Source organism: Schistocerca gregaria, chromosome 2 (genome assembly GCF_023897955.1).
Source record: "Schistocerca gregaria isolate iqSchGreg1 chromosome 2, iqSchGreg1.2, whole genome shotgun sequence".
Taxonomy (NCBI): domain Eukaryota; kingdom Metazoa; phylum Arthropoda; class Insecta; order Orthoptera; family Acrididae; genus Schistocerca; species Schistocerca gregaria.
The window spans coordinates 763,303,582-763,330,821 of NC_064921.1; the positions used below are offsets into that span (position 1 = coordinate 763,303,582).

At 40.1% G+C, this 27,240-nt stretch overlaps 1 protein-coding gene across 6 annotated transcripts in view; it reads left to right on the forward strand.

Annotated features, from left to right (window-relative positions):
- The first annotated feature begins 947 nt into the window (after nt 1-947).
- Nucleotides 948-27,240, forward strand: part of LOC126334984 (ATP-binding cassette sub-family C member 4-like) — a 302,418-nt gene continuing 276,125 nt past the window's right edge. Inside the window, exon 1 of one of the 6 annotated variants that reach the window (XM_049997791.1) lies at nt 948-1,282. The gene's annotated coding sequence lies outside the window, so the exon portion shown is untranslated. The remainder of the gene's footprint in view (nt 1,283-27,240) is intronic. The other 5 variants (XM_049997788.1, XM_049997787.1, XM_049997789.1 and 2 more) reach the window with 5 other exon arrangements.

The window sequence follows — 27,240 nt, forward strand, 5'->3', positions numbered from 1 at the left end:
CGCAAGACTGTAAATGATATCTGCCTCTGCAGTTACCTACAAAAAATAATCATTGAGTATCGCTTGTAAAATGACTTTCTTCAGTGCTACATAAAAGTGAAGCTCGGCGTTCATTCTAAAATATTAAAGTCAGTCATATATTCTTGGAGAATCGTTAGACAGTAAAGGTCATCAGCTAATAAGTCAAACTCGTTCCTCTCCAATACAGATTATTTATTTCTTCCTAAAGCGACTTATTATGTTCTTTACAGCGCTTAGGTGTCGTAGTACAGTCGAACTGCACTTCTTATTGTGGACCAGCTGTTCAAACGTTTACCACGTGAATGGGCTGTCAGTGTATCACCTTTGTTTGCCAGAGACTTTTCGCATGCACTGGCTTACACGGGTGGACGCAGAGTGTCGCATTTCGAAATATTAATTATTAGACACATTAAATTTTATGAGGAAAAAAATAGTTTTAAGAATTCTGGTTTACCGTCCGTTTCATTTCATTTATCGTAGTGTTGAAATTTTGGGGAAGATACATACTTATTACAGTAAGTATTATAGGATTACAGCTGCCGCCCACATTGGGTGTTATACCTATTGTACACACTACGACTGAAAATGCTATTCTTTTGCAATTTCTTCTGTTTGGTACGACGTCTGTAATATCGTTCCCGTATACTGCTGACAAAGATTAAGAGTATCAATGGAGTGAACCTGATGTAAAGTGCATGTCGTCAACATTAAACAGCAATTTTTATGCTATAAAAATATAACGGTGTTTGTTTGTGTTATGCGCTAACGCTGTAATTTTAATGTTACTCGTATTTGTCCGTTTTTTACACATATCTTTGTTAGTAACAGCGATTGTGAATAATTGTTGGTGCTACAGAAGCAAACTGAAATACATGGAAAGAGGAAAAGTTACATTTTTTAGGCAAGTACTTCCGTGTAAGTAACACAAAGACAAGCGAATTTATTGCCGAAGTGTGTTGACGGGAAAAATCCTGTTCTACACGTCTCAACGCTCACTCCATGGATTTTCCTGCTCTACGATTTTTGACAAAGATTATCACATTAAAGATCGAAGACACACAGATAGAGTCAAAGATTTTTATAAGTACAGTCAAATTTCCAGTGATGTCGAGTGCAGTCTGAGAAAAGGACACAAGTGAATGTTTACTGAAGATCGAAACGCAATGCCTTCCATCCGAAAGAAAGACTCTTTTGTACTGAAACAGAAAGACATCTGAACATATGTTATGTTATTATCAACAACACATGTTCCATCGAAAAGGTAAGATAATTTTCTAATTGAAACTGCCCTTTGTTAATGCTTTCCCTCCCGAAATTACAAGTGATACACACCAGAATTGTTTAACAGTTCGGACGCTATCCTGGTAATTGCTTATTGCTATGTGTCATTTCTGACGTTCACTCCGTGTTATTGTTAACTTCATTGCTGGATTCTGAGATTCACATTTCATCAAAAAAAACCCATATGTAATAGATTTTGCGAATTCTTATCGGTTTCAAAGAATTTTTACCTAAAGCAATAGTATAAAATGTATTTTAAAATGTAATACATTTTATAATAAAAGCCAGAATCGGTTTATCTTCGGCAGAGCTTAATAGGGACTAACTAAAAATAGAGGTATTTTGTAATCTACATGAACCTAAGAAAATTATTAGAGTCTATCTGGCGTTAAGTGAAATATTCCCTCCAAAAGTTACTTTGATGATCACATTACTGCCGGACTAAACAAATTTGCACATAACATAAGTTGCAGATTGTATTTCAGACTTAAATAAAAAAACAAAGGCGCCGAACGAGTGTTTAATTCGCAAAACAATACATTTCAGTAATATCACAAGAATTTAATGTTCAGTTATATCCATTTTCTGTAATTTACATTTCTTTAGATATGAGAGAAATATAATTTTATACACATTCCTAGATCTCTTGCAAATGGAAAGGTATTAAGAGTAACAATATAGCTGTCGAAGTTAGTATTGTACGCTATTTTTTTCTCATTTAGAAAGAGAAACGTGGATTTTGTGACTTGAAATATCGAAATTCAGAGTGTGCATTTGTTTTATTTGTTTGCCATTTAACTCAAATCTGTACTGAAAACGTTGGAGCCGTGACAAAAACTCACAAAGCAGAAATAGGAGTTGAGATGAAGGAGTCATCCAGTAATTCTGTTCACTGACACAGGAAATCACGGTAAAAACGTTTGGAGGATGTCCAGTTTGGCATTTGATTTCTGGGTGGAGCTACTCCAAGTATTTGTCGTCTATTTGCAATTCGACAGGTCATAAAAAAATCGGAAGTAGATCGCATTTTCTACTTCGCTAGAAAATATACAAGCAATATCAGTGGTGCTTGTATTTCGAAAAGCACGGCACGTCGAAAAGGTTTCTTTTTCATGGTCGATCAAGTAAGAGATTTTTCGGGAACATAATGTTTCGAGCTGCGTAATGAACCTATAGGCTAAATCGATAACACGTTTTCACAGCAGTAATCGTTGAGCAGAAACGTCTGCAAAGTTTATAATACTGTAGGAGCAATACAGTCAATACTGTTTATCTTTAGCTTATTTTAATTGGTCGTAGTCCACTATTTGTAAAGTTATTTCATATACAGTATTAGAATTTTTCATTGCATTTACCTGGATTGTAGAAAAAATACGTTCTTGGGAGGAATGATCTCATTCACATTGTTTGTTGCGTTATTTTGCGTTTCAGATATTGATAACTTACGCACAGTCACTTAATGAACTGTCATTTATCTCAGCAACATCTTAAGCACCTTCAGGCGTTGACGACACTGATGGCACACAAGCTGTGTGCTTGCACTTGAAGCTATTCACGGGAAAATCTGTCCTTTTTTAGTTTTTTATTGAAATTTATACTGATTTCTACCTAAGGTACCAATTTTTTTACCACGACTGCCAACGTCAATAGCTTACTGTTTTTGTTAATCTTGTTACAGAAAAAGTTGTCAATCCTATTATTTTATTTTTAAATGCAAACATTTTAGGTTACTGGTATCAAGTAAACTACAAGTGTACCGTTTAGCAGTTACAATTTTTTTTATTTCCACTACGTGTTTCACAGATTTAAACCTTCATCATCAGGTGGACTTATGTGAATTAATGACACAGATATGTGTTTTGAGTGAGACTTTGGGGTAAGCTGTAGCACTGTCTCTTTTTCTCGTTATGATTACATCACACGAAATTTTTAAACGCTGAAGTAAGCAAAGATGGCGTCACATAAATCCATCTCATGATGGAGGTTTAAACCTCTGAAATGCTTAGTGAAACTAAACTGTGACTCGTAAAAATAAACGCGTAGGACCAACCGATTATTTTATCTATCAATGAGCGTTTGTGGGCTTAAATTTAATGTTTAGTCTCAGTAATTGCATTACTTCATATACACTAAGAAACATTATAGTTACGCAGAATTTTGCTTTAACATGAAATTTCGTTATAGAAAAAAATGAAAAAAAAAATTACGTCCTGACGGAGCCAGTCAATCCAAGCTACTGCACTCTAATGCGTTTTCATATCTAGAAGCCATTTATAAATTCAGTTGATTCTGTTTCATCAGAGCTTTACACTAGTGTTTTACAAAGCTGTTCTGATGTATCCACGTACAACTTCCTAAAAACTCTTCAGATTTTGATGTTTTTCATTAGAGGCATGAGTGTTTTGCTGTTGGCTATATAGCGTTATGCACTTTAAACACATAGTATTGATTAGTTTCTTTCACTTTTTGGCACATTTCATTCCATACTCAAGCGTGAGCTGTGAAGCATTACCGAACGTTCGGACTCTTATTCATTTTTTAACCGCACCATAGCGAGATGACCGTAAGATAAGAAGGATGACCTTTAGAAATAATTGGGAGTGTATTTCTTGGTCCAGCTCTCAGTCAACATCTAAGAGAAACTTCTCTAAGATCTTGCACATAACCAGGGAATAATAATATCCAAGTCATCAATATGTACTTTAAGTAGTTGTTATTATTTGTGTGTGTACAATATATCAATTTACATCTACGAATGGACTTCCTATATCGCTGTTCATTGCATGAAGGCACGCATTTCGTACCATGGTTAGTCATTCCTTTCCCTGATTTACTCGCAAAAGGAGCGAAGGGAAAATGATTTCCTACGCAACGTGGATATGAAATTAGAATCGGGATGGTAACTGTAATCAAAGGAAGAAAATAAGAATATATCATAGCAGCAGAGTCGGTAACAGTAGAAGCGACGTAATTAGAAAGCTAATGGAAATGTGGAAGATTTCCCATGACCTTTTCGTCTCAGACTTCATTTTCGTAGTTGACATCTCCAGTCCCCAAAGAACGGACCACATTGCTTAGTCACTGTAGAGCAATGACATCACACATAACTACAGGGTACTGCATCGGTGATGGACTTGAATCAGATACTGCGTAAGCTCGATTTTCACATGCCCGGCAAATTTGCCTACGCATATCGCTTCACACACTTTCTCGATCGTGACAGTATGCTAACAGTGAATTAAAACTAAGCAAGGCAGGCTGCCGAATAGAAAAGTTAAAAGCTCTTTACGGTAACTTACTGGCATGAAGTCGTTTTCCCTATCACTATCAAAGAAATTCCTAGGTACCACTAATAATTTGTTAATACATCATTTTGCTTTCTTCTGCTCGCTTGCACCGTTTTCGATTTATTTATTTGTTCACTCAAAATATTCAGGGCAGCGGAAATAGTTTGGAAACCACCCCGTTTTCCAACTTCTACGAGGAAATGCTGTGCATTTAAAATCAGAGTTACTGAAGGGCAATGTCTTACAAAAAGTTCTGTTTGCTACCAAAGAAAATTATTTAGGGATTTATAACAGAAACGAAATGATCTACGTATTACCAAACCATATCCTCTGAACGTTTTGCATGCATGAAATATTGTTTACCGCGTTTTAACATGTCAATATCTACTTAACTTCCCCTGTTACGGAAATCTCATTCTAGCCTTCAATAATTTCTCTTTAATTTATTGCAATGTGGATCCCCAGCTTCCATAATTTGTTTAAAATGAAGACATGCTTTCAGCTGTTTGTTTTTTATTTTAAGATTACAACTCCTGCATTATGCCATTTTCATGCTTCTACAAAACACAATACGATGTAATGAGAACAATGTAAAGTGGGAATGACAAAAGTACAACCAATTTTGTAGTTGTCTGACATTGGTATGGGTAAAGATTTTGACCAAAGAGGTTTACGTTAGGCAGATATTACAACGTAACACGCACCTATCAAAGAGTGCCACTAGTCAATATTTCATTTGATGTACTGCGATGGATTATATATATGATGACAGGTTGACACTTAAAGTGTGTACTTATAATATAGGAGAGTAAATAACAACTGAGAAAATTTTTATTTCTCAGGTCTGTTTGTTCATTCAGAGTGGGTTTTGTGGTTATTTTTTTAAGGAGCAATAAATTTCAGTTTCTTCTAGAGCATCTATTAATCTGCCTTCCTCTGTAGTCATCTGAAATTTATAGCGCCTTCAAAGAACAACCATAATACATAAGGAATGAAGAAACAGAACTCAGAAATAGAAATTTTCTCGATTGTTTTAGACATTTAGTGTCATATATTACAAGTGCAGACTTTCAGCGACAATCAGTCGTATTACATAGGGTAACACTCATCTCATAAGAGATAATGCAAACGTGACGTCATTTTGACGCCACACGAAATATCGCCATATTCATTTTGGCTTATTTAGATGTTTTGTGTTATAACTTGCCGTATGTCGTTTCAAAACAACGGCGCATTGAATATGTATCACAAACACGTCACCATTAACACCATATTTAGTTAATAGCACATCAACGGTATAAACCTTGAAGAAAAAAACTGTAATAACCAAGACAGAAGACTCGGATCACATGACCAAGTGCTAGCGTAACGGATATTGTCGAAAGATGTATGCTCGCATCCCGCTATATGTAAATACTTTTTTTCATCTTAGCCTTCTTAACACATTATGGGACTTTCTTGTGAATTTAATAGAAGACATGTTATTAATATTTCTGACTGATTACAGAACGAAGGACGAAATAAATACTTAGTGATTGCTGAGTGAGTGGTTGGGCAAGAAATTAAGAGGAGAACTTTAATTACTGCAACTGAGACGAGCAAGAATAAAATTCATATCCTTCCTCTTCACAAATATTCGGCTCATCGTTTCCCAACACCTGGCAAAATTCGAGAGCATGGTTAGGCAGGAACCTAAGAGGACAGCTTTAATTCTTGCGAGTGAAACGAGCAGCAATAATTTTCATGTTCTTCTTGTCAGAAATATTTTTATTTTTATTTCCGAATATGTGGCACGAACGTACGAGGACAGCTTTAATTGCTGCTAGTGAAACGAGAATCAATGACGTTTACTATATTTAAATGCACTTCCAAAACCGGATTTCGTAAACTGATTTACCAATAACGCTTCTGGTTGGTCATGTAAACACTCCAAAATCGATTGTGCAAACCCGTTTCAAGGTGCCGATTTTCCACTTCTACAGTCTATTTTCGCTCCCACGTAACCGTACAACAGATCTTGAAACGTGCTTGAATTGTCAGGGTACATCTTGTTTTCAAACTAGTCTGCTAATATGAATGGAGTGACTTATTGTGCAGTGAAGGTGAAGCTCACATATTAGACTGAGCACAAAGCTGTCTACCTCCAATAAGTGAAGACAAATAGCTATTGTACTGACTAAATCAGAAACTGGAGCAGATGCCATATTTAACTTAGCTAGCAAATCTGCTTCAGCCCCTTACAAGTAAACAGGACGGCGAAAAACGGTTTCCGAAATTCGGTTTTCGTCTTTCGGAAGATGCGTCCCACGCAAAAGTAGCAAGCGTTACCACACTGCAGTACACGAAATGAATATTAACTAGTATCGCTGACTAGTTGTTCTTCGATGTGCATATTACGTTGTTATCTTTGTCTAACTTAAATCTATATGTCAAAATATTGTACGTGTACGAATGTTAATGAACTACAAAACTGGTTGTACGTATTGTCGTTCCCCTATTCAGTTGTTTTTGTTACGTTGTAATATGTTTTGTAGATGGTTGAAAATGGCATAATGCCGAAGTTGCAATCGTAAAATAAGACTCTTAACAGCTGAAAGCAAGACCACTTCAACTAAAAAAATGCTTTATTAATGTAAATAAAGTAAATTAATGTAATATCGTTGGGAGTAACCCAGCTTATTCACAACTTTTTACATATTTCAGAATAAGCATTTTATGCCAGTGAAGTAGTGTATACAGAGTGCAACAAAAATGTACGGCACAAATTGCAGGACAAATTCCTCACACGTAGAAATTACGTTGTATGGACATGGGGTCTGGAAACGCATTGTTTTCATGTTACAATTCATTTTCTCCAACTCATAAATCATCGGAAACACATACGAACAGATAACACCAGCATACCACATGCAACTCTTTCCCACAGAAGATGTTCAATATGCCCTCCGTGGTCATTCATAGATGGATCAATCCGCCGTCGTAGTAAATCTCGGATGCGCTGGTTCATCTCTGCAGTATTGCGTATGGTATCCAGCGTTCCATCATTATACGGCCACGGAGACTGTGAACATCTTTTACTGGGGTTCCGTACGCAAGCGCTTTCAAATGTCCCAACAAATTAAAGTCCAGTGAGTTCAGTTCCGCGTAACGTGGAGGCCAGGCAATTGCTCCATCTCTGCCTATCCATCTCTCACTGAATTTGTTATTTAGAAGCCGACGGACATTGACACTAACATGAGGAGGTGCTCTTCGTGCATGAAGTACATGTTTTGTCGCACAGCTAAAGGCACATCTGCTAGCAGACTAGGTAGAACATTCTCTACGAAATTATGATAAATTATGATAACATTGTCCGTTGAGCCTGGGTGGAAGACAGTGAGGCCCTACCAAACAGCCATCAACAATGCCAGCCTAAACATTGACAGAAGATCTTTGTTGATGACTTGTTTCAACAGTTGCTTGAGGATAGACGTCTGCTGATGATTGTAACGTACTACTCTTGTGTGTTTCCTGTGATTAATGAATTGGAGAAAATGAATTGCAACATTGAAAGAAGGTGTTTCCAAACTCAAGTTCATAAAACATAATTTCTTTGTCTGCATTTGAGGGATGCGTCCTGAAATTTTTGCCGTACATTTTTGTTGCACTTGTGTACGCCAGTAGGTTGTATGAAACGAGTGCAGTAAGACGTGTGGACGTAGACTAGAGTGACCAAACTATTTTCGGTGAAAACCGGGACACATTCACCCGGGTGCCATGGACACCTCATTCCACATGTACCCAGGTTTCTTAATTTTAAATATTAATGTTTTGTTGATACATTTTGTTAACCAGATTATTATAACCAATAAGAGGATACAAAACATTGATATAATATAGATTATCTGTATAATTAAAGACATTTAATAAACATATACAGTAATAAAATAATGTATTACGATTTTTAAAATTTTACAGCCATTCAACTTTTAATCAATAATATTAACATGAGCTTTAATATTACTGAGCACTTGTAGATGGAATTGGCTGTCCTTGGAGAAAAGGGTATTTTTCACTGCCTCTAGCCTTTTTGATCATGTTTTTGTTCTTTGAGACCCAGTGATAAAACTCGGCACAATCCATTTTATAGTTGTACAGGATCTGCAGGATTGCTTCAAGAGAGTCCACCTCCATTCTGTTTCATCAGTCCAATAGATATTCATGAGCGGAAATATTCTTTCCACATTGGCATTATGGGCTGGGATTGCAAATAAGTACCTTGCAATTATTACCAACTCAGAGTAATGCTGAAGCCAGTCTCAGCTTTTAAAACAACTCACCCACTTCTCATGACATACCAATAGTGTTTTTTTTTTTTTTTTTTCATCATTCCACTTGTGAAGACTTTCTTCAACAAAATTTGTCAGTATGCCGAACTGATCAAAGAGAATGGAATCATCGATTTCAATCTCTTTACTCTTCAAATAAGAAACTTTCCCCCTTTGGCACCCTTCAGTGACATCCAATCAAACATCGGCGATGAGGGTAAATATGAGGCGCTCCACTTGCTGAGATATTCTACACAAGTGTCATAAAACTTGTTAACTTCTTCTCTAAAACTCCTTTCCGCTGCTTCTGATACTTCTTCTCTTTTAAGGACAGATTTAACATTAAAAGAAATGAACTGCTATTCTCTCCTCTTAGTAACAGTTTCCAGAGTATTTTTCAAAACATCATTTACCTCTATTACACTTTTCGTGCTTCCCTCAATTTCCTTTATCCCATGCTGCAAAGTGCTAAGCTGACTGTGAATGAACCATAAGAAGGCTTCACTTAAAGGGTTACTGAAAAACTGAACCAATATTTTGGGGGCTTTGTCTTCATTTAGGAAAAAAATCTTTTAACGGTTCAAACAGGCGAATTACTCTTTCAACTGCTGGAAACAATGATAACCAGCGAGTTTTCGAGTGACACATTGCATTCATATATTCAGTTCCCACATAATCACAGAACTCCTTAACCCTCTCTGTTCTAACAGCATATATGTAAAAGTGTGAGTATACCTTCATGACGATAGTTTCAACATCACAGCTTAAACTGTCAGCAGATGTCTGCACGCTATTGTGTAAAACATGTGCAGGGCACCCTATGCCTTCAATGTTTTCATGCAATGTTGCCTTTAATTCGGTAAATACGTTGCATTTGCCTTGTCTTTTTAAACCACCAAAGTTTGTGTTGGTGTTGTCTCTACAAAATGCCACACATTTATTTCTCTCAAGATAAAATATTTCGATAGTATTCATACAAAATCTTGAAATTTCGTCAGATGTTTCATTAGGTAGGGAACTCACATTCAACAGTTTGGTCTGAATTCCCTGATCAATATCCATAAATTGAACAACAAACGGAAATATTTTAGTGGCCTTATGATTGCTGGCATCAGTGGATATCCCGTAGAAAGAAGACTTTTTGATGTATTCAAGGCTTTCCTTTACACTCTAATGAGCAATAACTCCTTTCACTAAGGATGACACTTTAGTTCTTGCTGAACTAAACTTTTTCGCAATCATTAAACATAATGCTGTTAAGCATATTAGTACAATCACTAGATCTATAAGTTTGGTGATGTTTTACCGTGTGGTAGGCTAGTGTAAGCTCGGCTGCTTGAACTTTCGTCTCTTCACTTGACTGATGTTTCACAAAATAATTTTGTAGAGTTTTACTGCAGCTCGGTGAACTGTATCTGTTAATGTGTTTCTTTGACCTGATGTGATCAACTATGTCGGAACGTCCACCATGACTTATACTAATAAAACAGTTACATACGGAACACTCTGCTTCGTAATCAAAACGACCTTTCTTAATGAAATTCCATTCCTTGGAATAACAGTCACTGAACTTGCAGGCACGTTTCGGCATTGCGTTTTACACTAGTGCAGGAAAAATACCACTAATATGAGAAAAATCTATTGCAGTTTGTCTGACAATACAACTACTACACTGTTCTGACAATGAGTGTGTGAGTAAGTGGCGCGACAATCGCACGGTTTCATAGCTCTGTTACAATAATGCAACTTACTACTTGTTGGCCAAAGTACCGCTCAAAGTAAATTATTGCCCGAGTGTATCAATACTTATACTGTGATTACTGGTATGGAACAATGGAAGTTTTAGACAAATAAGCTAAAATATATTAATTTCTTGTGTTGTATATCCTTTAATATACAGAAATCACAAAAATTTGAGAAGGTTTCGCGAAATGTATTTAAAAACTGAATTCCGGGGCTTTTGAGCGTCCCGAAACAAATTTTCGGGACACCGGAACACAGGGATGAAAACCGGTACAATCGCGGTTTTCCGGGACGTCTGGTCACCCTAACGTAGAGACGTGACAGAATGGCAGAGGGTGGCTATCGTGTTTGGAGGTGCTCATAGCCACATCAGTTTGTTAATATGTAAACGAGGAATGCTCTGCTTATCTACAACAAATGCTGTACCGCTCATATCTGTGTATCACGGCATAAGAAAAGTGGGCGTAGAAAGATCAGGGCCACTCTTTGTCAATGACAGTCGGTTTTAAATCCAAAGTAAATTGCTACTCTCAGCGCATGCAGGTCCATATTAACCAGTTTCCGAGCGTAAGTCGTGAAACTTCTGGAACCGTTCCTCATAGCAGCAAATAAAGCTGCATATCTTCAGTGGGCCAAACAAGATACACTATGGGATCAAAAATTTCCGCACGCCAGGCCGAAAATGACTTACAAGTTCGTGGCGCCCTCCATCGGTAATCCTGAAACTCAATATGGTGTTGGCCTACCCTTAGCCTTGATGACAGCTTCCACTCTCGCAGAAATACGTCCAATCAGGTCCTGGAAGGTTTCGTGTGGAATGGCAGCCCAATCTTCACGGAGTGCTGCACTGAGGAGAGGTATCGATGTCGGCCGGTGAGGCCTGGCGCGAAGTCGGCGTTCCAAAATATCCCAAAGGATTCAGATCAGGACTCTGTGCATGCCAGTCTATTACAGGGATGTTATTGTCTTGTAACCACTCCACCACAGGCTGTGCATTGTGAACAGGTGCTCTACAGTGTTGAAAGATGCATTCGCCATCCCCGAATTGCTCTGTAACAGTGGGAAGCAAGAATGTGCTTAAAACTTCAACGTAGGCCTGTGCTGTGACATCGCCACGCAAAACAACAAGGGGTGCAAACCCCGCCATGGAAAACACGACCACTTCATAACACCACCACCTCCGAATTTTACTGTTGGCACTACATACGGTGGCAGACGACGCTCACCGGGCATTCGCCATACCCACGCCCTACCATCGGATCGCCACATTGTATACCGTGATTCGTCACTCCACACAACGTTTTTCCACTGTTAAGCCGTCCAATGCTTACGCTCCTTACACCAGGCGATGCGTAGTTTGACTTTACCGGCGTGATGTGTGGCTTATCAGCAGGCACTCGACCATGAAATCCAAGTTTTCTCACCACCTGCCTAACTGTCATAGTACTTAGAGTGGTTCCTCAAGCAGTTTGGAATTCCTGTGAGATGGTCTGGATATATGTCTGTCTATTACACATTACAACCCTCTTCAACTGTCGGCGGTCTCTGTCAGCCAACAGACGAGGACGTCCTGAACTCTTTTGTACTATACGTGTCCCTTCACGCTTCCACTTCACTATCATATCGGAAACAGTGGACCTAGGAATGTTTAGGAGTGAGAAATTTCTCATACAGACGTGTGACACAGGTGACACCCAATCGCCTGACCATGTTCCAAGTCCGTGAGTTCCGCGGATTGCCCCATCCTGCTCTCTCACGATGTCTAATGACTCCTGAGGTCCCTGACATCTTTTGGGATATCTGGATACTTTTGTTCAAATAGTGTAGATGCTGATCATTAGCTGACAGGAGGTGTATTGTGTGATCAGACGAGTCACGATTTTGCCTCTTTTCAAACGGTGGTAGGCGTCGAGTCCACCGATGGGCAAATGGAGTGTTTAACTAACTGAATTAGACGAGTTAGTGCAGTTCAGGACGGAGGTGGTTCTGTGATCTTCCGCTGGTGATCTCGTTCCATGACTTGAATCTACTCATGCAGGTGATGGTGAACGTGAACCAAGATGTTTATTTCAGCATCCTCAGTGACCAAGTGTTCCCAATTTTTCTGCATCTCCATTACGACTTTACTGTGGACACTCGCGTCTTCCACTTGCAGGCATCCTACAGTTCCTAGACTGGTCAGCTAAATCATCCTACGTTAATCACATAGGAAACGTCTCCGACTATTTAGATCAACAGGTAAAGCGTACATATCGAGATACTCGAAGCTGGGTACCTCTAAGCATTCTAATGGTTATGGAGTGGCATCAGCTGAATATAATATATATGAAGCGCTCCATCTTCCTTACCGAACTGCAGATATGTTTAAGTTTTACACTTTACCAGAATGAAAAATTCTTCTACCATAGCATAAATAGGCGAATAAGTCCTGGGAAAGTTTGGGGTACAAAAGAAGGGAATTAACTTTTCAACTTACCTGGCAGCTACAGAAACTCTTAAATCACAATATCTTGACATATTCACGCTTTTTTACTTGTTTCTATTAGAGCCATGTCATATAATATAAAACACAATGTCAAGTAAAGTAAAATGAGACGTGATGTCACCCCCCCAGGAACAGATCCACCCCAAAAAATTTTATCCCCCCAGAAAAACTGTTTTAGCTGTTACGTGTATGCTCTTCAGCAATATGGTATTATATATTGTTTGCTCCCCCCCCCCCCCCCCCAATGAACCGTGGACCTTGCCGTTGGTGGGGAGGCTTGCGTGCCTCAGCGATACAGATAGCCGTACCGTAGGTACAACCACAACGGAGGGGTATCTGTTGAGAGGCCAGACAAACGTGTGGTTCCTGAAAAGGGGCAGCAGCCTTTTCAGTAGTTGCAGGGGCAACAGTCTGGATGATTGACTGATCTGGCCTTGCAACATTAACCAAAACGGCCTTGCTGTGCGGGTACTGCGAACGGCTGAAAGCAAGGGGAAACTACAGCCGTAATTTTTCCCGAGGGCATGCAGCTTTACTGTATGATTAAATGATGATGGCGTCCTCTTGGGTAAAATATTCCGGAGGTAAAATAGTCCCCCATTCGGATCTCCGGGCGGGGACTACTCAAGAGGACGTCGTTATCAGGAGAAAGAAATCTGGCGTTCTACGGATCGGAGCGTGGAATGTCAGATCCCTTAATCGGGCAGGTAGGTTAGAAAATTTAAAAAGGGAAATGGATAGGTTAAAGTTAGACATAGTGGGAATTAGTGAAGTTCGGTGGTAGGAGGAACAAGACTTCTGGTCAGGTGACTACAGGGATATAAACACAAAATCAAATAGGGGTAATGCAGGAGTAGGTTTAAAAATGAACAGGAAAATAGGAATGCGGGTAAGCTGCTACAAACAGCATAGTGAACGCATTATTGTGGCTAACATAGATACGAAGCCCACACCTACTACAGTAGTACAATTTATTACGCCAACTAGTGCTGCAGATGACGAAGAAATTGAAGTAATGTATGATGAAATAAAAGAAATTATTCAGATAGTGAAGGGAGACGAAAAGTGAAGGAAAGTGAAGGAAAAGGGAGAGAAGGAAACGTAGTAGGTGGATATGGATTGGGGCTAAGAAATGAAAGAGGACGCAGCATGGCACAATTTAATCATAGCTAACACTTGGTTCAAGAATCATAAAAGAAGGATGTATATATGGAAGAACCCTGGAGATACTAAAAAGTATCAGATAGATTATATAATGGTAAGACAGAGGTTTAGGAACCAGGTTTTAAATTGTAAGACATTTCCAGGGGCAGATGTGGACTCTGACCACAATCTATTGGTTATGACCTGTAGATTAAAACTGAAGAAACTGCAAAAAGGTGGGAATTTAAGGAGATGGGACCTGGATAAACTGAAAGAAACAGAGGTTGTACAGAGTTTCAGGGAGAGCATAAGGGAACAATTGACAGGAATGGGGGAAAGAAATACAGTAGAAGAAGAATGGGTAGCTTTGAGGGATGAAGTATTGAAGGCAGCAGACGATCAAGTAGGTAAAAAGACGAGGGCTAGTAGAAATCCTTGGGTAACAGAAGAAATATGGAATTTAATTGGTGAAAGGAGAAAATATAAAAATTCAGTAAATGAAGAACGCAAAAGGGAATACAAACGTCTCAAAAATGAGATCGACAGGAAGTGCAAAATGGCTAAGCAGGGATGGCTGGCGGACAAATGTAAGGATGTAGAGGCTTATCTTACTAGGGGTAAGATAGATACTGTCTACAGAAAAATTAAAGAGACCTTTGGAGAAAAGAGAACCACTTGTATGAATATCAAGAGTTCAGATCGAAACCCAGTTCTAAGCAAAGAATGGAAAGCAGAAAGGTGGAAGGAGTATATAGAGGGTCTATACAAGGGCGATGTACTTGAGGACAATATTATGGAAATGGAAGAGGATGTAGATGAAGATGAAATAGGAGATACGATACTGCGTGAAGATTTTTACAGAGCACTAAAAGACCTGAGTCGAAACAAGGCCCCCGGAGTAGACAACATTCCATTGGAACTACTGACGGCCTTCGGAGAGCCAGTCCTGATAAAACTCTACCATATGGTGAGCAAGATGTATGAAACCGGCGAAATACCCTCAGACTTCAAGAAGAATATAATAATTCCAATCCCAAAGAAAGCAGGTGTTGACAGATGTGAAAAACAGAACAATCAGTTTAATAAGCCACAGCTGCAAAATACTAACACGAATTCTTTACAGACGAATGGAAAAGCTAGTAGAAGCCGACCTCGGGGAAGATCAGATTGGATTCCGTAGAAATACTGGAACACGTGAGGCAATACTGACCTTACGACTTATCTTAGAAGAAAGGTTAAGGAAAGACAAAACTACGTTTCTAGCATTTGTAGACTTAGAGAAAGCTTTTGATAATGTTGACTGGAATACTCTCTTTCAAATTCTAAAGGTGCAGGGGTAAAATACAGGGAGCGAAATGCTATTTACAATTTGTACAGAAACCAGATGGCAGTTATAAGAGTCGAGGGACATGAAAGGGAAGCAGTGGTTAGGAAGGGAGTGAGACAGGGTTTTAGTCTCTCCCCAATGTTATTCAATCTGTATATTGAGCAAGCAGTAAAGGAAACAAAAGAAAAATTCGGAATAGGTATTAAATTCATGGAGAAAAAATAAAAACTTTGAGGTTCGCCGATGACATTGTAATTCTGTCAGAGACAGCAAAGGACTTGGAAGAGCAGTTGAATGGAATATATAGTGTCTGGAAAAGAGGATATAAGATGAACATCAACAAAAGTAAAACGAGGGTAATGGGATGTAGTCGAATTAAGTCGGGTGATGCTGAGGGAATTAGGTTCGGAAATGAGACACTTAAAGTAGTAATGGAGATTTGCTATTTGGGGATCAAAATAACCGATGATGGTCGAAGTAGAGAGGATATAAAATGTAGACTGGCAATGGCAAGGAAAGCGTTCCTGAAGAAGAGAAATTTGTTAACATCGAGCATAGATTTAAGTGTCAGGAAGGCTTTTCTGAAAGTATTTGTATGGAGTGTAGCCATGTATGGAAGTGAAACATGGACGATAAATAGTTTGGACAAGAAGAGAATAGAAGGTTTCGAAATGTGGTGCTACAGAAGAATGCTGAAGATTAGCTGGGTAGATCACATAACTAATGAGGAGGTATTGAATAGGATTGGGGAGAAGAGAAGTTTGTGGCTCAACTTGACCATAAGAAGGGATCGGTTGGTAGGACATGTTCTGAGGCATCAAGGGATCACCAATTTAGTATTGGAGGGCAGCGTGGAGCTTAAAAATCGTACAGGTAGTCCAAGAGATGAATACACTAAGCAGATTCAGAAGGATGTAGGTTGCAGTAGGTACTGGGAGATGAAGAAGCTTGCACAGGATAGAGTAGCATGGAGTGTTGCATCAAACCAGTCCACATCTGCCCCTGGAAATGTCTTACAACTTAAAACCTGGTTCCTAAATCTCTGTCTTACCATTATATAATCTATCTGATACCTTTTAGTATCTCCAGGTTTCTTCCACGTATACAACCTTCTTTCATGATTCTTAAACCAAGTGTTACCTATGACTAAGTTGTGCTCTGTACAAAATTCTACTAGGCGGCTTCCTCTTTCATTTCTTAGCCCCAATCCATATTCACCTACTATGTTTCCTTCTCTCCCTTTTCCTACACTCGAATTCCAGTCACCCATTACTATTAAATTTTCGTCTCCCTTCACTATCTGAATAATTTCTTTTATTTCATCGTACATTTCTTCAATTTCTTCGTCATCTGCAGAGCTAGTTGGCATATAAACTTGTACTACTGTAGTAGGTGTGGGCTTCGTATCTATCTTGGCCACAATAATGCGTTCACTATGCTGTTTGTAGTAGCTTACCCGCATTCCTATTTTCCTATTCATTATTAAACCTACTCCTGCATTACCCCTATTTGATTTTGTGTTTATGACCCTGTAATCACCTGACCAGAAGTCTTGTTCCTCCTGCCACCGAACTTCACTAATTCCCACTATATCTAACTTTAACCTATCCATTTCCCTTTTTAAATTTTCTAACCTACCTGCCCGATTAAGGGATCTGACATTCCACGCTCCGATCCGTAGAACGCCAGTTTTCTTTCTCCTGATAACGACATCCTCCTGAGTAGTCCCCGCCCGGAGATCCGAATGGGGGACTATTTTACCTCCGGAATATTTTACCCAAGAGGATGCCATCATCATTTAATCATACAGTAAAGCTGCATGTCCTCGGGAAAAATTACGGCTGTAGTTTCCCCTTGCTTTCAGCCGTTCGCAGTGCCAGCACAGCAACGCCGTTTTGGTTAATGTTGCAAGGCCAGATCAGTCAATCATCCAGACTGTTGCCCCTGCAACTACTGAAAAGGCTGCTGCCCCTCTTCAGGAACCACACGTTTGTCTGGCCTCTCAACAGATACCCCTCCGTTGTGGTTGCACCTACGGTACGGCCATCTGTATCGCTGAGGCACGCAAGCCTCCCCACCAACGGCAAGGTCCATGGTTCATGGGGGTGGGGGCTGATTCTATTATACAGCATTTTTTCGAAAAGCATATATATTGTGCCAAGTAAAATAATGGTTCAGTAGCTTTAATGTTTGTTATTTGCCTACTTGGTTTTAAGATAGAAATGATTTTTGCTACTTTCAAATCTGCTGTTTTGACCATGTAACGAGCGTGGCAACTAATTACCCTTAAACATCAGTATAGAGGGACATGCAGTAAGAGCTCTGCTCCCCCGGAGGTTAATAACAACTTTCAAGCGTGCTCCTGCTTCCCTAAGCTACGTGAAGAACTATGTGGATGCACTATCTGGGATACTACCCCCAAAATCAGCGGAAAATCGTGATTACCACCGACTACCACAATTAAAGCAGCAGAGATGAGAACCACTATGCGGAGTCTCCAATATGCTTACCAACAAATGGAATAAACAATCATTATCACAACGGATTCCGGATCAGAGCACAGTCTTCTGAGGCATTTCAACAGATAAAGAAGTATCAACCAGCTGGCTATCCTGCTAACATTACTTCACAATCGTCTGTAGGGCTTCAGTCACTGCCGGATAATGTCATGTGGCGGTAATAAAGAAAACTTTGGCTAAAGATGCCAATCACAATGAAGAAATCGGTCATTGTTTAATTCCAATTACAATGTCCAGCGAACAATTGGAGTTTCACCCAGAAAAGTGCCAAACACAAATTGTCAGGTGTCCTCGAGAAACTTAAAGCTACTAAACCATTATTTTACTTGCCACAATATGTGTATATTTTTCGATAAAATACTGTATAATAGAATCAGCCCAAAATTATCCAAAACATGTCTGCTGAACTGGCAAGATTTGTCCGAACCACATCTGCACCGAACAGATTCTCTCACTAAAAACTTTTTTTGAAGTCGCATTTCAAATGACTGATGCTGTCCGGGGTGGCCGAGCGGTTCTAGGCGCTACAGTCTGGAACCGCGCGACCGCTACGCTCGCAGGTTCGAATCCTGCCTCGGGCACGGATGTGTATGATGTCCTTAAGTTAGTTAGGTTTAACTAGTTCTAAGTTCTAGGGGACTGATGACCTTAGAAGTTAAGTCCCATAGTGCTCAGAGCCATTTGAACTATTTTATTCGTAAACTCTCATTTGCGAGATCAGTTAAAACTGATCCATGTCTTGCCAAATTCTGTAGCAATGTAATTAACGGTGAAGTTTTTAGTGAACTTGGAAATCCACCTTTGATGTGAAGCTTCTATTAAAGCGTATAAAATGTACTGTGAAAGCAGTAGAGTTGTTTATTTGACTGTATTAAATTATCTGAAGTCAATTTACGAGGGCTATTGGGAAAGTAATGTCCGATAGGTTGCGAAATGGAAACGACTGTGAAAATCCAAACAAGCTTTGCACAGATGTGTTGGGCAGCCGATCGCATCGCATCGCTATTTTCAGTTCTGAGCACATAGTGAGCAAGTGAAGATGCCTAGAACAATGATGTCTCCTGCCATGCATGCGTGCCCACTGAGAGGTTTCATTTGATTCCATGCAACCCCATATAACTCACGCATTTCCCTCTTCATTGGCAATTCTCGCCCGCACACTGCAGGGGTAATGAGGACGCCACTGCAGCGTTTTCGATGGGAAGTGTTTGATCACCTACTATATAGTTCGGATAGGCTCCCTCTGATGTTCATCTTTAATCACTTGAACCGCTATCGATAAAGACAAGAATTTGGCACAGACAGCGAACGGCGAACCGACGAAGAGAAGTGGAGGAAAGCGCAGGCGATGCCTTCTATGACGAGATTACTGGAAATTTGAGACACCGCTACAAGAGTGGAGAAGTAGATGGCAGGTGTACCAGACTGTTGCTGGTAAAACATGGTTGATTTCTCCAGTGGTTTCCATTTCGCGACCGACCGGATCTGACTTTCCCAGTAGCCGTTGTAATAGCGTAGGATGTAAGGATCGCCTCAGATGGCATTTCTTGAAAATATTTCATCAGTCGTCTTCACGAGGCAGAGTGCACCGAGTTTGCGCAGTTTCATCAAGAAATGAGCTCCTAGCAATGCCATGGATCAAATCTGAGGCCTGCGTGCGATAGATATGCTGACAGTTCAGCTATGGAGTAGGACGCTTAGAAATTTTATCAGTTCGGAAAAATGTAGAGACAGCGTACAGATTGGTTTATCTCGACGTGAAAATAGCTTCTGGCTGTACAAATTCTTGATTTTTGAGGGTAGGCAAAGCGAAGTGACTAAGCTGGCTGTGTTGTGGATATCATTATATACAACTGGGATCCAGTCTGGTAACGAACCGACGAGACTGGAATCCGATCGAAGTAGAACTTTGCCCGCACCCACAACTTCCGGGCATCTCAGTGGACAGCAGTGTGCACGGTTGCACGCTAACGGCGCGCCTGGCCCATCTTATCTGCACGGCATCCTGCAGTGTCACCAACACGTGCGCCTGTGATAGCGCGCGCGGGGTTCGTCTTCCCTTCCCTTCCCTTCTCTGCACCTCTCTTCAGGCTCTTGCGTTCGCGTCTCAGACTGGAATAGGTTCTTTAGAATCTTCCCTACCGCAAAAACATCGAGTAAGCCATTTCACGATGGTTCCACGTGAACCAGTGAATAGTGTAGATCTTCAGCACATGGGCCAAGTGCTGCCAATGACCTGCTAGTAGAGTCGATTACTGTGGTCTTCTAATTTCTCTTAATGGTCGTTAGAAACGATTCACAGGTCCAGGTCATAATGAGGTACCAGCAGAGCTCAGCTGTGGCAGAACCGTAGAGTGAAAATGAAAGATGAACTTCTCAAAATTATGATCTGTTATTACGATTAGGTATCTATTCCAAATGATTCTGTAGAAAATTAGGTAGTACTCTTTCTTGAACAATGGAACACGATAGACTTCTCCAATTACGTAGCGATAGACCTAATTCCCCATGCAGTAAAAGTACGCCAAGGGAAAAAGTAAGAAAAGGCAAAATACAGCTAAAAGCTGAAGTAAATCTCCCTAAAGTTGAAATTTAATACTAATACTGACAACGCCTTTACTTATTTACATCATTTGATATGGCAAACTGGAAGACACTCTTTATGATCTTGAAAGATACAGTATACACATGGATTGGAAAGGCAGAAAAATTAAACACATTAAAAACCAAAGTGTGACGATAGAGATTAATGACATACCGATTGGGGAGAAGAGAAGGTTGTGGCACAACTTGACAAGAAGAAGGGATCGGTTGGTAGGACATGTTCTGAGGCATCAAGGGATCACCAATTTAGTATTGGAGGGCAGCGTGGAGGGTAAAAATCATAGAGGGAGACCAAGAGATGAATACACTAAGCAGATTCAGAAGGATGTAGGTTGCAGTAGGTACTGGGAGATGAAGAAGCTTGCACAGGATAGAGTAGGATGGAGAACTGCATCCAACCAGTCTCAGGACTGAAGACCACAACAACAACAACAGTAGACACATTACATTCGTAGTGCCTCGCCATTATACCAATTACTCGCGGCAGACAATCCACCGAATCCTGTAAGAGTTCAGGCAATTCGCGTGAATCCGCACTGACGAAGGTTGTCAGCCAGTTAGCCTTAACTATATGAAGATGTCATCTGCTCTTTCTGACATGTCCGAAAGAGCGGATGATATTTTCATACTGTCTATAGTCTGTAGTTGAATGTCACCTCCAAGTAATATTATGTGGTCTCGTTACTTCCGCACTACTGCGAGTAGATCTTCTTTGCATTTTAATTTAATCGTGCCGGAAAACAAGTATCATATAATCAAAACAGTACATAGATAATTACACTGTAGGAAATACTGCAACCATCACAAGTTTCTTTGTAATGGTTTTATTGTACTGTTACTAGTTTCTGGCCTGAGACCATCATCAGATGGTAGCTTTGACTTCTTTGCAAATTTTACATTTGTGCCCTAAAATATAACAAATTTTTTGTAGTTGCATAGATTACAAAAGGCTTTATATTTGCATCCTAAAATACAAAAAAGGTTTTGTGATTATATACCTATACCCTTATACTATATATGCTCTATACATTGTACTTACTTCATGAAAAGAAAAGCTCTCCTTGCGTATTGTACGACAGAGGTTTGATTTTCCTCTATGTTCCATGCTGATCAATTAACTGAACTGAATACAAGGTGGCGGACACATTTGTTTGCACCAACTGGTGATTTGATGTGCTGAAGCATGTGATATGTGTAAAAATATCTGGAGCTACTGTAGAGGAACTTCTTTGTCGTACAGATAAGTTTGCACAGTTATACATTTTATTAATTAGGTTTGAAAGATAGTGGTAACGGTCAGTGAAGAATTTTTCTCTGTTAATTAATCATTATTTCTCTCATTTCAAATTAAAGGAGCTATATGAAATTTTGAAAGTTCATTTAGTTTTTTAATTCTAGTTGGCCATTCTGGATGCTGTCAGATTTATTGTATATGTGGTTATATATTTCTAATTCTTCTAACAAAATCATCTGCACTCCTGTTTCTGTAACATTTAATATCTCTGTTTTCTTCGATACTTATCTCTGTGTTTCCGTTTAGGGCCAAATGAGCAACGAAAGTTGACTTACATAGCTTGTTGAGCTTGAGACCATTAATCTGTTCTAACCAAACTGGATAAAATAACACAGATAATTTCAGTCTGGTACTTCAAGTACTAAAAGCTTTGTACAGACAGATGTTACGTAGTCGCATTTTAAATGCTGTATGACCAATATTTAGCCGTTTCACAGGCTTCGTGGGTTACTGAAATAATTTCTACTTGGAAGCACGTAGTTAGACAGAGCATTGCAGATGGGGGGATGATCCGTGGTGTGTTCTTCTCCGCATTCGCACAAGATGCAGTCCCAAGAAAATCCCCACTTCTTCAGGTTTGTGGTGTACCTGCCGACTCCAGATCGTAGCCTGTTGAGCGTTCTCCATGTCAGTCAGATTTCTCACCCGGTACCATCCATTCTGTGATGTTGCGATTTGGTTACGGCAGGAGTTTTGTATGAATGCTGAAGGTTGTTCAGTGAAGGTTTCTGCAGTATGGAGGAAACTTCCACTTGCTTGAGGGGGCAGTTGTTGCTGAGTATCCATTCAAGTAATGGGTCTCTAGGTTCCTTGATTTGTATCTTCCTAGTCGCGCGGTAGATTCTCGGCGGATGTCCGGGGATGGGATAGTTGCTACGCCGTAGATGTTTAGAAGTGATCTCAGGCAGCCTTGTGATGATTCTGCAGGTCTCGTTTAAAGCAACTTAAGCCTGTCTGGTACGACCGGGGCTGCACCAGACAGTACAAACAAATTCTGCTTCAGAGTAACAGAGGGCAAAGACTGATGTTCTCATAATACGAGACTGTTTCTTTGAATGACTCTAAGACTGTCACAGTGAAGTCAGGAGCCCGGGAAAAACGTCCAACAGTTAAGCTCATTTCACCTAGACCAGTTATAAGCGCCCAGATAGCTTCAAAGTCAGGTTCAAATTCTGCCTCGATAAAGATAATATTTTTGTCGGCTGCAATGAACACTCCCCTTCCTATGGCATGTAATCTGTCTTTCCGGCATACGTTTCATGACTCGCTAAATATTTAGAGTTTTCACTTGTGGTTTCAGCCAGCTCTAGGTCTCGAGAATAATTTGAGCGCGATAAATTTCTGGAGTGCAGTAAATTCGGGAACTTAGGCGATAAAATTTTGACAGTCGAAGTGTCTTTACTTTGAACACGGTCTGATTTCGCTATCTGTGTGCCGTGCCGATGGACGAGCGTTCGTCAGAATACCTCAGACTACCGCCTTTTTTTCTTTCTTCCTTTTTAAACCACATAGTCATCATTCTTCACCACTTTGGCCAGCCGCCAGTATGAACTGGATTCCCCTCAGAATTAAAGCGACCGGTGTCATTGGTGGCGACGTGGGCCACAACTTGCAGACGGCTGCACCCTGCACATTCAGTAGCCGGCAGACGGGGCTGCTTCCCCTCGTATGACATCCCCCGGCAGAAATAACTGCGTGCATATTGGATTTCTTTCTTAATCTGACTGATATTTCCCTAAGCACCTCCATGGTGAGTTTAACAGTGGAGCTTCCGATAACCGACAAATCCCTCCCCCCATGTGCCTGCTCCGACCTTGCTGAAGGAGTAATCCACCTGTCCACGCAAAGGGTGAGTGAGTGTGGCCACGTTGCCACCCTCCAGATTGACCCTCCACCTCGAGTGATACGAAGGCGTTACCATGCGTTTCGCCAGATGCTCCGCCGCAGCTACATCCTGAAGCAGCTGCATCAATACATCTGACCGTGGCCAAAGCTGTTAGAAGACTGCGGTCAGCTTCTCCTGCGTCCACACACAGCACGCACCCATTTCGTCCATATCAGCCCGACTAACTTAAGAAATAAACTATAGAAACACACAGAGGAAACTAAATATGCAATTTGCTACCCACCAGACGTGTCATCAATGGAGGCCGACGCCTTAGTAGACTGTGTTGCAGGCCGTTCAAAAGAAATGACAGTTGTCCTGCGTAGTTCCTGGATATTTAATTTACAGTTACAAAAACACGAGATTACAACTGAGAACCGATTTAAGAATTAAAATACGAAGAATACACAGAAACAAAGAGAAAGCTTTTTTTTTTGCGTAACAGACGACAACTGGTACTGATTGACTGATTGGGCTGGGGCTGAAATGTACGGCTGCTGACTCTTCAAAACAAACAAATGAATGACAACTGCGTTACAGACTGCCTGAATCTATACTTTACTGTTTCATAAACGCAAGATTACACATCTGGAATAGATGAACGTAGCCCGCATCTCGTGGTGGTGCGGTAGCGTTCTCGCTTCCCACGCCCGGGTTCCCGGGTTCGATTACCGGCGGGGCCAGGGATTTTCTCTGCCTCGTGATGGCTGGGTGTTGTGTGCTGTCCTTAGGTTAGTTAGGCTTAAGTAGTTCTAAGTTCTAGGGGACTGATGACCTAAGATGTTAAGTCCCATAGTGAAAAAAAAAATAAAGAAAAAAAAGATGAACGCGCACGGAATTAAAGAATCATGTATCCAGCTTCAGTCAGCCAATGACGACCCTTTCTTGTATGAAACTTAATACGAAGTACAGTGTCATCAGCAAATAATCATCGTTTCCTGCCAACCCTATCCAGCATATCGCCAAAGATTTGGAACTCAGACGCCCTGATGTATCCCAGTAGTATTGTGTACAAGTGACACTGCCTTCCACAAAACGAGCACCAAGAACCCTTGCACCTTGCAGCTTCCAAATGTCCCACAAATGGAAGTCTAGAGGGCTTAAATCCGGAGTGTGACATTTAGTAGCCGACGGGCGTCGACAATGAGATGCAATAGCTCCATCATGCGTAAAATAAAAATTTCTCTCCCTGATAAAGGTGTATCCTCTAGCAGACCAGGTAGAGTGTTTCTCGTGATTAATGTACAAGGATTATTTACAGGAAATGAGTTCCAACATGAGAAGAAAGTGTTTCCGCTTCATTCCATGTAACAAACTTTCGTCTTCTGTATGTAAGGAAAGTGACGTGAATTTTCAGCAGAATCGTTTTGTTAACCCTTAAGTGAATTCATTGGTTCCCTCGTAATAGTCTTTGACAACTAACTAGTAGGTCGCGTGACGTCCTTCGATAATAATCGAAGACGGTCGAGGTCGATGCATATTCCTCGACTCAAAGCACCCAGCATGTAATGTTCAAGGACCCTAATGACGTCTTTCGAAAAATTACTATGTACTCTCACTGCTTCTAGTTCAAGTAATGCAACAAGTTTTCGAAACAAACCGTTAAACATCAAAATGACGTTCAAAAGGAACAGCGTCGAAATTTAGCATAGAATTATTCTGTAGTAATATATTATCAAAAAACATAGGCTAACTTCTGAGGATAATTTTAGAGTAATCATCATCACTTTCCTGCTGTATTAGCAGGTCCTTTGATTTTCCACTTTCTGTGATCTATTGCTTCCTTTTTAATGTTGCTTCACGTGCTGTCATCCTGCAAATCATCCAGGATCTGATATCTCGTCCTTCCTCGCCTCCTTTTTCCTTCAACTTATTTCTCTAAGAGCTTTTTAAGCCTTTCGAACTTCCTTAATGTATGTCCAATCCAGTTTCTTTTTCTTATTTTTATTATATCTTTTAATTACCTTTGCTCTCCAACTCTTTTCAGTACCTCCTCTATTTCCGCTCTATTCATCCAACTTATTCTTTCTACTCTCTGCTATGTTTACTTCTCGAAAGCCTCCGCCTTGCTCTATCCTTCTACCTCACTGTCCACATTTCAGCGCCATGTAGAAGGACACTCCATCCGAAAAATTCTGTTCGTCTTTTCCTCAAATCTGTCTCAATATTGCTACAGAAAACTCTCACTTTCTTACACAATGCCCCTTTCGCCATTTATATCCCGATTTTAATTTCTGTGCTTCTCTTCCAATCATTTTGAATCGTGCTTGCTAGGTTTTAGACCTTTGCTCATGTTCTAACATTTTCCCATGCAGCATAATATCTACACTTTTATTACCTCCTAGTACTACTATTTTTCTTTTCTTCGTATTATGTTTCATTCCACAACTCTTTCTTTAGGTTTAACGATGTCCACTTTATCTTGTGATTCTCTTTCATCCGTTACTAAAAGGACCATATCGTCTGGAAACCTCAAACACCATACTCTTCAAAAATGTTCAACTGTTAATGTCATCAGTCCCTAAGCTTACACACTACTTAACCTAAATTATCCTAAGGACAAACACACACATCCATGCCCGAGGGAGGACTCGTACCTGTGCCGGGAGCAGCCGCACAGTCCATGTCTGCAGCGCCTTAGACCATATTCTTCATCTTATAATTTTTATCCCCTTGAAACATAGTGGGCCATGGGCAGTCATATTATCTCAGTACAGACTGAAAATGGTAGGAGAAAGGCAGCAGCAATGTCCTACTCCTTTCCCTACTTGCTACTTTCTCGACTCATTTTCACTGACGCTTTTTATATTTAAAAAATGAGTTTGTAAGTAAGGACTGGTTTTCCAGTCCAGTCTCTTTTCTCTCTTTATACTTGCAAACTTATTCCAAACCTTTTTCATCACTCTAAAACAAATACAAAGGTCCCTTCTCACACTAAACCTCTCTCTCAAAATTCGGAAGACTCGTATTGCATCTCAAGAGCTTGTGAATGTCACTTGTAAGGTTTCTGGAGTAGAGATGACGAAAACGCGCGATGTCAGTGCAACGTTACCAGATTTCAGCCGTGAAATATTCATATACAGGTTACTTATTTCTGAAAAAAATGAGCTAAAATTTTACTCATACCAGCATAACCGGTACATTCTAATCCACCCAGTATCTTATGTTAAAACGGCAGGAAGCTTTTATGGAAAGTTATTAAATAGCCTAAAGTCAAAACGATGGGAAATGTGAATGAGCCAAATGTTCAGTGTAAAAACATTAGGAAAATTTATGAACAGTAGAATTGTCCCACTTTCCCTCCCTACTTGTCGTCCCTCCCCCCAAAAAGGAGGAAAATGGAA